Here is a 10,775-nt window from a genome sequence, read left to right on the forward strand (position 1 = left end):
AATTAAACCCAACACGATTTTCATTCCATTCACTTCCAAAAGTAGCCAAACTCTGCCAAAATTTTCCCAGAACCCTAACCTACGAATTTCTAACCCTTTTCTACCACAAATCTTCATCTTTTCATCTTCCAATCACCAAATCATCACCATAAACCTTCATCATCACCCACAAACAACCAAAATCCAACATCTCCACCCCAACCCTAACCCTAATATCCATTTTTCTGCAAACCCTAACCCTAATCATGGTTGAAACAAGGAACAAAGGCAAGTCCCAAGCCACATCCCAGCCATCCAAAAAGGCCAAAATAGCCCCCAAACGCAAACAACTCGTTAAACCTAGCCCTAACACCACCCCACCACCATCTGTCAACCACCGGTTTTACAACAATGCTGCCCGAGACCGTTTGAAAGATATCCGTGGCTTTAGAGTGATCCCGAAGAGAGGTTTTGATTTCACCAAACTCATCTCCAACCCCGAGTTCCATCAGGTGATCACTGAGAGAGGGTGGGAGTCCCTTGTGAGCATGATTTTTGAGCAGGCCAACAAAACTATTGGGATAGAATTCTATTCCAATGCTAGGTACATGGGGAGGAAGTATGTGTCCTATGTAAGGGGGAAGGAGATTGCCTATAGCCCTGAGTGGATAAATCAATTGCTGGAGATTGTGCCACCAGAGGTGTGTGATGCGAAGAGGAGGATGGAGGAGTGCAAGAATTGGAATGATGATAGGTGGGAAGAGTTGCTTCTGCAAATTTCTGTAGAGGGTGTTAAGTGGCATGGAGGGTCACATATGCTGTTGAGGGCTGACTTCAAGCCCCATGCAAAGGCGTGGGCATCTTTTGTGGTGCAGACTATTGAGGGCACCTCTTGTACTTCAGAGATTCCGCTGCCCCGCGTGCTTACCTTGTCGGCTATTCTTGATGGTGCACCCATCAATGTTGGTGAGTTAATTGCCAACAATATTTATATGTTTGCTTCAGGTACCAAGAAGGCGCTCTCTCACTTGAGCCTTATCAATTGGCTTTGTGAGGAAGCTGAGTGTGATTTGTTCGGAAACGATCTAAGTGTAGCCATGATGAAGCCCATCACCGACACTTACATGGATGGCTTTGTCAAGGATTATCATGACCGCATGCATGCAATCATGGTTGCCGAGGCAGCAGCAGCAGGACAGCCACAACCGCCACCACCAAATCAGCCACAACCACCACCTCAGAGTCAGACTTTTGCTGGAGAGGGGAGCAGTCAGCAGGGTGCCTATGCACCTATTCATCCTATGATGCTGGACTACATGTTTAGCCATGCCAACTGGATGAATGAGGTGTCAGATCAGGAGTACTAGAACCGTCCGAGATTTGTTCAAGAGTTCACTGAGGCGGTTTGCCTCAACAGGAGGAAGATGACTGGGTCTTTTGAGCGTTTTGATGGGTCCGAGATGGCTATGGACCACTATTTTGATGTCACCAGAGGTCGAGCTCAGGATAGGGAGCAGGAGATCAGAGCTGACTTTGCTGCTGGTGGCGCCCAGTCTAGACATCACTTTGGGGAGGATACCTATGCAGAGGAGGACCCCAACACTTGGATTCCGGAGGACCAGATGCAGGATTGAGGGGGCTACTGATGGCCCATCTTTTGTATTTTTCTGTTTTTGTTTCAGCACTTTGGTTATGTACTCTTAATTTCATGTTCGAACAATTTTATTTGCTTTCATTAAGTTTAACTCGGTTTTTACCCCCCGTTTTGTAATTATTCCTGCACTTGTTTATTATTGATGAATTTGTTTGTTTAGTTGACTTTTTACAGTTTAGTAACAAATAGTTGTTCAAGTGGTATTCCAAAAGTTCAAAAGGAGGAGTGACTTGGTTTTCAAAGGCGAAGTGTACGGCATTAAAGATAGGTAGTCACAACTCCCAAAAATCTCAGCCATAAGGTTCATTGCCAAATTTTGTTTTTCAATTTACATATATTAGAATATTCCATGCATTTACATTTCTAGAACTTGCATTGTTTCTCTACTGTTGATTGATCTTTGTCATTAGCACACTGAGGCAAAAGTGCTTGGTCCTGTGAGCCTTTTGAAGCGTACCCTGATTATAATTGTTATATTTTATCCTTTTCTTAGCCACTTTGAGCCGGTAGGATTAGAACTTTTTGTTCGGTGACTTTTAGGACTTGTCCCTTATTGTTTTTCTGAGTTAGGCATTGTAGAATGTTGCTAAAGATTAAGTTTGGGGTTGCTATTGGAATTTGCAACCAACTAAGTTTGGGGTGGGGGTACTAGAGAATAAGAGAACAAAGAATGAACTTTATCATGAAAAACACACACAAAAAAAAATGGTGTATCAAAAAAAAATGAAAATGAATGATGAAAAAGGGACAAAACATTGAAAATCCGAGTAACTTCAAACTCGATTGTCCCTAATGTATAAATATTCTTTAGTACCTTTGCAATTGTTGTTCTATAAGGTGAATGAATGAAGAATTGAATTTTATGCTTTAACTTCCGTAGGAATGCCTAACTCAAATTTTGTGTAGCCTAATTATCCAAATATTATCCCATATTCACCTAAGCCCCGTTATAACCCTTAAAGACCTCAAAGTGTGCATTGACATTGATTTTGATTGACGTTTAGAAACTTTTCAACCGTATGGTAATATGTAGATTGCATGTCGACTGTGTATGAACCCTTTTCAATTAGTTGCGTGGAGTTGTGAATTGGTGGATGCGTACAAGTCAAACTAGCTCATCTTTAGCTAGTAAGGTGTTGAACTTTTAGGTACTACTGCTTGATCAGGTAATTGTTATTTTACTGTGGTTGTCAGCTTTGCAAGTAAATTCCTTGAGGACAAGGAATGGTTTAAGTTTGGGATTGTGATGACATCTTGTCATTACGTAATTTTCTATGTATTTTCATCACAAAAAGGAGTTCACAAGAAGACTTAAGCAGCAAAAAGAGCAGAAAAACTGAAGAAAATGCAAAGAAAGAAAACGTGTCACGATTTGTCTAAAAACGTGCCACGATTTGAGGAAGCTTCAGAAGGTTGGTTCGACATTTGAAAACGTGGCACGATTGGTAAAACGTGCCACGATTTGGAGAAACCCTAATCTTGTTTCTTGCTCTACAAGGTGAACACGTGTCACGATTTACTTAAAACATGACACGATTTAGGCGATATTCTATGCCTATTTAAGCTGAAGTCTATTCCAAAAACAAGGGTTACGAAGTCTAGAGAGCAAAGTGCGATTTTGCAACTGCAAGGAAGACCCAGAGGACAATTTCTTCATCCTTCAACCACTTTGTGTATATTTTATTACCTCTAATGATTATGTTATTTGTAAACACTATTATGAGTAGCTAAATCCATTAGAGGTTAGGTCTGAGATGATTCGTTGTAACCCTAATTGAGATATTATGTTGTGAAACTCTATTTATTGTGAATGATATTCTAGTCTTTATTCAATTCAATTGTTCTTAATGCTTTTTATATCCTGATCAAATATAAATATGATTTTGTGAGAACGAATGACTACTGACCATAGCTTTCGACTTAGACCTATTGAATTGTTCTAATAAACATGGTTAGTCTAGGAATGGATAATCGTTTATTAGTGATATTAGGTTAACGTGCTTTAAACCTTCAAAGATTATTAGATCACCTAAGGGATTAGGGGCTGTAGTTTGAGAAGAGGGTTCTAACTCAAGGGATTGATTAGGACTATTTTGTTAACTATTGTGAGATTAGAAGATCATTCATACGAATAGGAGATAATTTGGGATCGATATTTTACTACTTCGATAGTATTTGGTGCACTTGCCAAACACCTATCAGTTACCACCATCTTTGTCGAATCTTCATGATGTGTTTCATGTGTCTCAGTTGCGGAAATATGTGTATGATGTGTCTCATGTGATTCAAGTGGATGATTTGGAAGTAAGAGATAATTTGACCGTTGAGACTTAGCTAGTTAGGATTGAGGATCGTGAATTGAAATGTTTGCGTGGCAAGGAGGTCGTTTTGGTTAAAGTGATTTGGGTTGGACCGACTGGTGAGAGTGCCACTTGGGAATCGGAGAGTAGGATGAGGGTTGCGTATCCAGAGTTATTTCCTTCAGGTAATTTTCGAGGGCGAAAATTCTTTTAGTGGGGGAGAGTTGTAACAGCCCGATTTTCGCTAGATTTATTTTATTATTTATTTATGTGTTATATGTGCTTATATGTGATTATTTGTCTCTGTGTGCATTTTTGGTTGGGATTTGTAGAATTCGGTGTTAGAAGGGTATTTTAGTCATTTTGGACTTAGGGGCATTTTGGTCATTTCGAGAGTAGGAGTATTTTGTAAATTTTGCTGAAGGTTATTTTTAGTGCTTAGTGAGAGTTATTTTTACCAAGTTACTAGAGAGTGTAGTAATTATTTTATTTACCGGTAAGTGACCTTTAGTGTTATATTTTACCGTTAAGTGAGTAATAACATTTTTGGGGTTAGAATAGAAATGGGTTAGGCCCATTAAGGTGTTGTGAATTAAGCCCAATTAAAGGGAGCCTAATATAAACTAATGTTAGTAGAGAAATAGGGTTTTACCACATTTTTCATTTGAGAAGAGAAGAGATAGAGGCTAGTGAGAAGAACAAGAACAAGGGTTAGAGCTAGAAGAGGGGATTCATCATCTAGGAGCTAAATTGAAGCTTGGGTTGGAGAATCTTGGTGTTAGAGGTAAGAGGGTTAGATTTCAACCATAATTCATAATTTTTCCTTTTTACCCATTTTGTGAAATTGATGAATTGAGTCTAAATGTTGTAAATTCGTGCATGATTGTTGTTGTTATGTTTGAGAACATAATTTGTATGATAATTGTACGTTAGTATGTGAATTAACATGTTGAAATGCAAAAATGTTGGTAAATTGTGTTCTTGAGCAAATTTGATGAAAAATGAAGTTGTGGTGATGATTTGTGCATGAATTTGTGTTCATTAGTTGTTGTTTTTGATTGTTGAACTGTTGGAATCAAATTATTGTGACTGAAATTGTTGTTGATGGATTTGTGAGGAGATTTGTGGTTGTGTTGGTGTTTTGAGAAAATTTCATGATTTTGATGAAATGAGCCAAATTGTTGTTTCTAATGCATGATTCATGTTTGTTTAGATGCATTATAACTATTTTGACCCATAAACACTTTCTGGAACTTGGTTTGGGAGTTGGGGATTTGAAAAATGGGATTTTGGGTGAAAATGGTGTGAAAACCCATAACTACTGAAGAAATTCGCCAGAATTTCGCTAATAGCGAAACTGTCTGGACTTTCTCCGCTAATGGCGAAAATTTCGCTAATAGCGAAATTGTCTGAAGAATTTCGCTAATAGCGAAATTGCCCAGAAACAGTCTTTTGTTTTGAGTACTTGAGGACCAATCCGATACTTCTAAAATGTTTCTTTGGACGTAATTAACCTCTGTTTATACCTTTAATACTACTGGAACATGATTTGAATTGGTTTGGACTTGAATTTGTGAGAATCGTCTAACTTTTATAAAAACGGTCCAAACGTCGATTTTTCCGAAAACTCGTTTTTCTCCGGAGTTTGAGGTGGGATTAAATTTGTATATTGTTTATATGATTTCTAAAATTGGTTGTGATTGGTTTCATCAAGCATTAACTTGTTTTGCTTTGAAAATGAGAATTTTTGTGAAAAGTGATAAAGTGAGACAAATTTTGAGTTTTTCATGAATTCATCGTATTTGGCCGATGAAATGCTTATGTAACCTCTACTGCACATATATGTGACTTGTGAGAATACATGGAATAGGCAATTGAGCTTATTTACTTGGTATTGACTTAAATGCTCAATTACTTGAAATATTTTGACTTTGAGAGACGGATTTGATTAAAAGTGATTTTTGAGAGCCTATTGCTTATCAACCTTTTATGAATGGCTTAATATGATTATGAGGTGATGTATGAATGGTTGTTGAGTGAGGAATATGATGTTTGTGATCATATGTTGTATTTGTTCCTTTATTTGGATTGTAAGGAACTATGTGGAAATGTGGCAACTATATGTTGATTTATGTGAAGATGATTGTTGGTGTATTTATGTGACAACTACATGTTTCTTGTGTTGTGAATGGATTGGTGATTGTATATATGTTATGTGGTGGACTGTTGTTAATTGCATATATACAAGTATTGTTGATGTTTAGGTGAATTGTTTGTGTGAACATATGCATTGTAGTTGAGTCATATGTTCATGCATACATGACTGATGGTGGTGGATTTTATATCCAATTGAGGTGATTACGATGTTTTTGTTGCATCGAAGGTGACGACCTAGAGGTGTTTTGGTACCACATGCATCTAGATGAGTCTAGAGCCTTTGCATAAATTGTTGGTGAATTGAATTGCATTGAGATGTGCTTGATGGTTGAATTGCTAGTTGTAATTGTGAAATTGAATTGTTAATTGTTAATTGACAAGGTAAAGTGGTGATATGTGTATGATACACTTATTGATATGAACTTGGAATGATGGTAATGAATGATATGAACGTTGTGAATACTTGTGAGTATGTGTATAATTTGTTAATCATCATACTTAAATGTATATTTCATTTTCAATATTCTTATTATTTCTTTTTGGATTATGATGATGTAATGCTAACCCTCAGTGGTTTACCACCTACCTTTCCGTATGGACGGGTAGATGGAGTGCAGGATGCTTAGATTGTTTTGTTTGATGTCGCCGAGGAGTGGAGTTCCTCTTTTATGTGCAAGTGTCTAGATTAGGGCTCTGATCTAGGGTAGTACTTGCATGATGGATTTTATTTGTCTATGTATTTTGGAGTTGAGATGTTATTTGTATTTGAGGTTTGGAGAATATAATTTTATTATATTGAGATTTGAAGATGTTTATGGATTATATGTATGTTCCGCTGCTATGTTATGTAACATGATCTTTAAGCATGTATGTTTTATTCAAAGACGTAGCATCTATTTCTAGAATATATTCGTATGTTCGCGCGTTTTACCGCTTAATAGAAGTAGGGTGTTACACCCAGCATAATCATGCGCTGGTGTCGGATCAACCACCTGGGAGGAGTCATCCACATGTGGCTGTGAGCCCTCTCCATGTATCCTCTGGTCCCTACGCTTCCGAGGCTTAGGGACATACGGGTTTTCATCCCCCTTTTCTCTCCGAGCACTAGAGGTACTCACCTCTTTACCTTTCCGCATCCTATCCTCTCTAATAACCCGCTGCCGCTCATCCGTATCCCTAGCCATATTTGTTTAAAACAAATTTAAAAAACACAAATAAGTTGCCAAAAAATTATATACTTATAAGGCATTTAACATTTACATATTCACATAACATATTCACATTTCACATAGTTTGTACATATTTCGCTTAGACATTTCACATTTCACATATTCACATAGTCAACTTAGACATTTCACATATTTAAAAAAAACCATATTAATATAAGTTTGAAAATCCAACCATATTAATTCAACTTAGACATTTCACATTTCACATATTCAAAATCCAACATAACATATATACATTATTAAATTAAACATATTTCGAAAAAAAATCACAAATTATAATAATTATAACATATATACATTATTAAATTTAACATATTTGGAAAAAAACTTCACAAAAAAAGCAAGATTATTTCACTTAGGCATTTCATCAAACACCTTAGGTGCATTTTAAAATACTATAGCACAATCTTAATATATAATATGAAGATTCACAATGCATGCCTAATATGAAAACCCTAAACCTAATTTATATCTCATAATTACCTTTGTGTCCTCCTGCCTTTTTTGAGGGTTTTGAAAAATATTTATGAAAAAAATTCTCTCCAAAGATTCGAACTAATATGAAAACCCTAAACCTAATTTATATCTCACTTTATATCTCACAATTACCTTTGTGTCCTCCTGCCTTTTTTGAGGGTTTTGAAAAATATTTATGAAAATATTCTCTCCAAACTAATATGAAAACCCTAAACCTAATTTATATCTCACAATTACCTTTGTGTCCTCCTGCCTTTTTTGAGGGTTTTGAAAAATATTTATGTTACCTTTGTGTCCTCCTGCCTTTTTTGAGGGTTTTGAAAAATATTTATGAAAATATAATATTCTCTCCAAAGATTCGAACCCATACCTTTGTGTCCTCCTGCCTTTTTTGAGGGTTTTGAAAAATATTTATGTTACCTTTGTGTCCTCCTGCCTTTTTTGAGGGTTTTGAAAAATATTTATGAAAATATAATATTCTCTCCAAAGATTCGAACCCATGACATATTGGTTACTTCAAAGCATTTTGACCACCAAGCCACTTACTGGTTTTGTGATATCGTTTTGCTTCCACTACATGATATCCAACATTAAACTCCCTTTTCTAAAAACCAATGAATTCTTTTTCCTTTCTTTCCAAACGGTTTTGAACCCATTTTTCTCCTTCGCAATCTAAACCCAAAAGTTTGTGATTTTCAACCATTTTTTCCCTTCATACAGTAACTTTTTTCCAAAAATTTGTTCATTGTTTAAACATGTCGACAACTAATGATATAGTCAATCTGATGCTTATATATGAAAATCGAAATAAACCATCTCTTTTACTTTATCTGTGTCATCTGTTTTTTTTTCAACTTCAATACACCATTTTTTTATTGTTCCATCTCCCTCTCTCTCACTTCTCTGTTCACTATCACCATTCATTATCCACACCATCAGTGCAGTAACCAAACAATCATCACTAACAAACCGTCACCTTTGTCACCGTTAACAAACCATCGTCGCGGTCAACTTTCATCACGTCATTACCATCACCGCCATGACAATGGCTTCGTCACCAGCAGTCCCCTCGATCCTCTCTAGCGATCTCATCCTTGATGTACTTTTGTTTCTTCTTATAAGATATTTTCTTCAATTCAGGTATGTAAGTAAGTGTTGGAAAACCCTAATTTCCGACCCCACCTTTGTGAAATTCCATCACCAGAAATCACAATCACAAACACGAAATTCAGCCTTCCCACTGCAGGTTGAAGAATTCAGGTGGTGGTTGCGGTTATGAAAACAGACCAATGCCTCTTCTGCTGCTATCATCTATATTTAAGTTTTTTTTTTTAGCTTTTATTTGTTACAACTACTGTTTTGTCTGTGATTCTTTATCTTTTATGGTATTAGATGATTTGCTGTGAAATTGAGAATAACTGAATCATTGAGGAATTAAATAACTTCGAATTATGTTGTCTGTAGGAAAGAAACTAATAGAAGGTATGTATGTTCTCTCTAATCTGGTTCTCTAATCATGGTTGTGTGATATCCGGTGTTCATTCTTTTGCAAATAAATATCCTGTAGCATTTGATTCAGTTAACTATCTATTTTTGATTGTGTCTTCTTTGGTTTTTTCAATTTTCAAACTTCCTTAAGATGGACTAGACATGAGAATGTTGTGATTGTTAATCTTTTATTGTTTATTTGATAAAATTTTGTCTACACATTTTGCAGATGGGGAACAATTGTTTCATTGTGCTTATAAAAAAGTTGTTTCATTGTGGTTATAGTAGAACGTGCTAAAACTACTATTACTTAATTCATATATTGCATTTACCCATGTCTATTGTCATGTCCAGTAGAAAGAATGGAGTTTATCCTGTTAGGTTAGTTTGTTTATTTTTTCATTACTTCTAACACTACTGAATTGAACATTTATAATTTTGTTATCTAATGACATAAACCTTTTGATTGTTCTGATTTTTTTTTTAATTCTTACCTTTTGATGTTCTAAACTTTTTTTTTTTTTAATTTGTAGGTTCTAATGAAGGTGCACACATTTATAGTTACTTGAATCTGAAGAGAAAAAGAGCACGAGTATTGAAAGGTCCACATTTAGTTACACTGGTATCACCATTTAGTATCCGTTAAGTATAACTAATTTCCTAAATCTCTGTGAAGCGATAACTGAAAATATATTTTCTCTGCAACATACTCTACCGATGGGGAGAGCTTGTATTTTCCCACAAACAGCGCCACTGATCGTACCTGATCAGAAGGTGACTACCGATGCTTTAAATGCGGTGCTTTGAAAGATGGTGGAATGCGTTAAGAATGCTCTTAGAACGACGGGGAGTATGTACCTGCAGACACTCCGACGCTCAAGTCAGTAGATATTAGAAAGTGAGGGTTAAGAGGGGAAGAAGATTCTACCTTGGGGACTGCTATAAGTCCCCTATATATAGAGGTGGACGGCTGCAGAGCCGTTGTATTGGCACACCAGGCTCTAGCAGTTACGAAATCGTGGGAAGTGTAACAGCCAAAGAGATTATTACGGGAACGTGCAAAGAGACGTTAGGGTTCGCTTGAACCGGTCTCGCTTGCTCCGTGCACCCCCATTGTGGCGAAGAGGTGTATCGAAAGTAATGTTGCCAAATGTGGTATTTGGGCTTTGGATTGTATTGAGCCTAAGTAGATGGGTCAGAACTCCTTTTGGCCTGTCTAGAACAGTATTATTTATAAGTTTGTTAAGGTAGTTTATGAAAAAACAACTTATGAATCCACAATTTTCGATAATAAGATCTTTATAAACAACTTATTTATAAGTTTAATTATTTGCATAAGTTCTTTTTCATAAGCTCAAAATAAGTTCAATCCAAACAGGCCCCTTGTATTAGATGAAAAATATGTAAGAGTTATAAAACCAGGGTTTAGAAACAAATAACAAACTAGGGTTCATAGAGAATTCTCTTGGAAACATACACTAGGGGTTAAGA

Source organism: Medicago sativa, chromosome 8 (assembly GCF_051527215.1).
Source record: "Medicago sativa cultivar Bolivia chromosome 8, Bolivia_mono, whole genome shotgun sequence".
Taxonomy (NCBI): domain Eukaryota; kingdom Viridiplantae; phylum Streptophyta; class Magnoliopsida; order Fabales; family Fabaceae; genus Medicago; species Medicago sativa.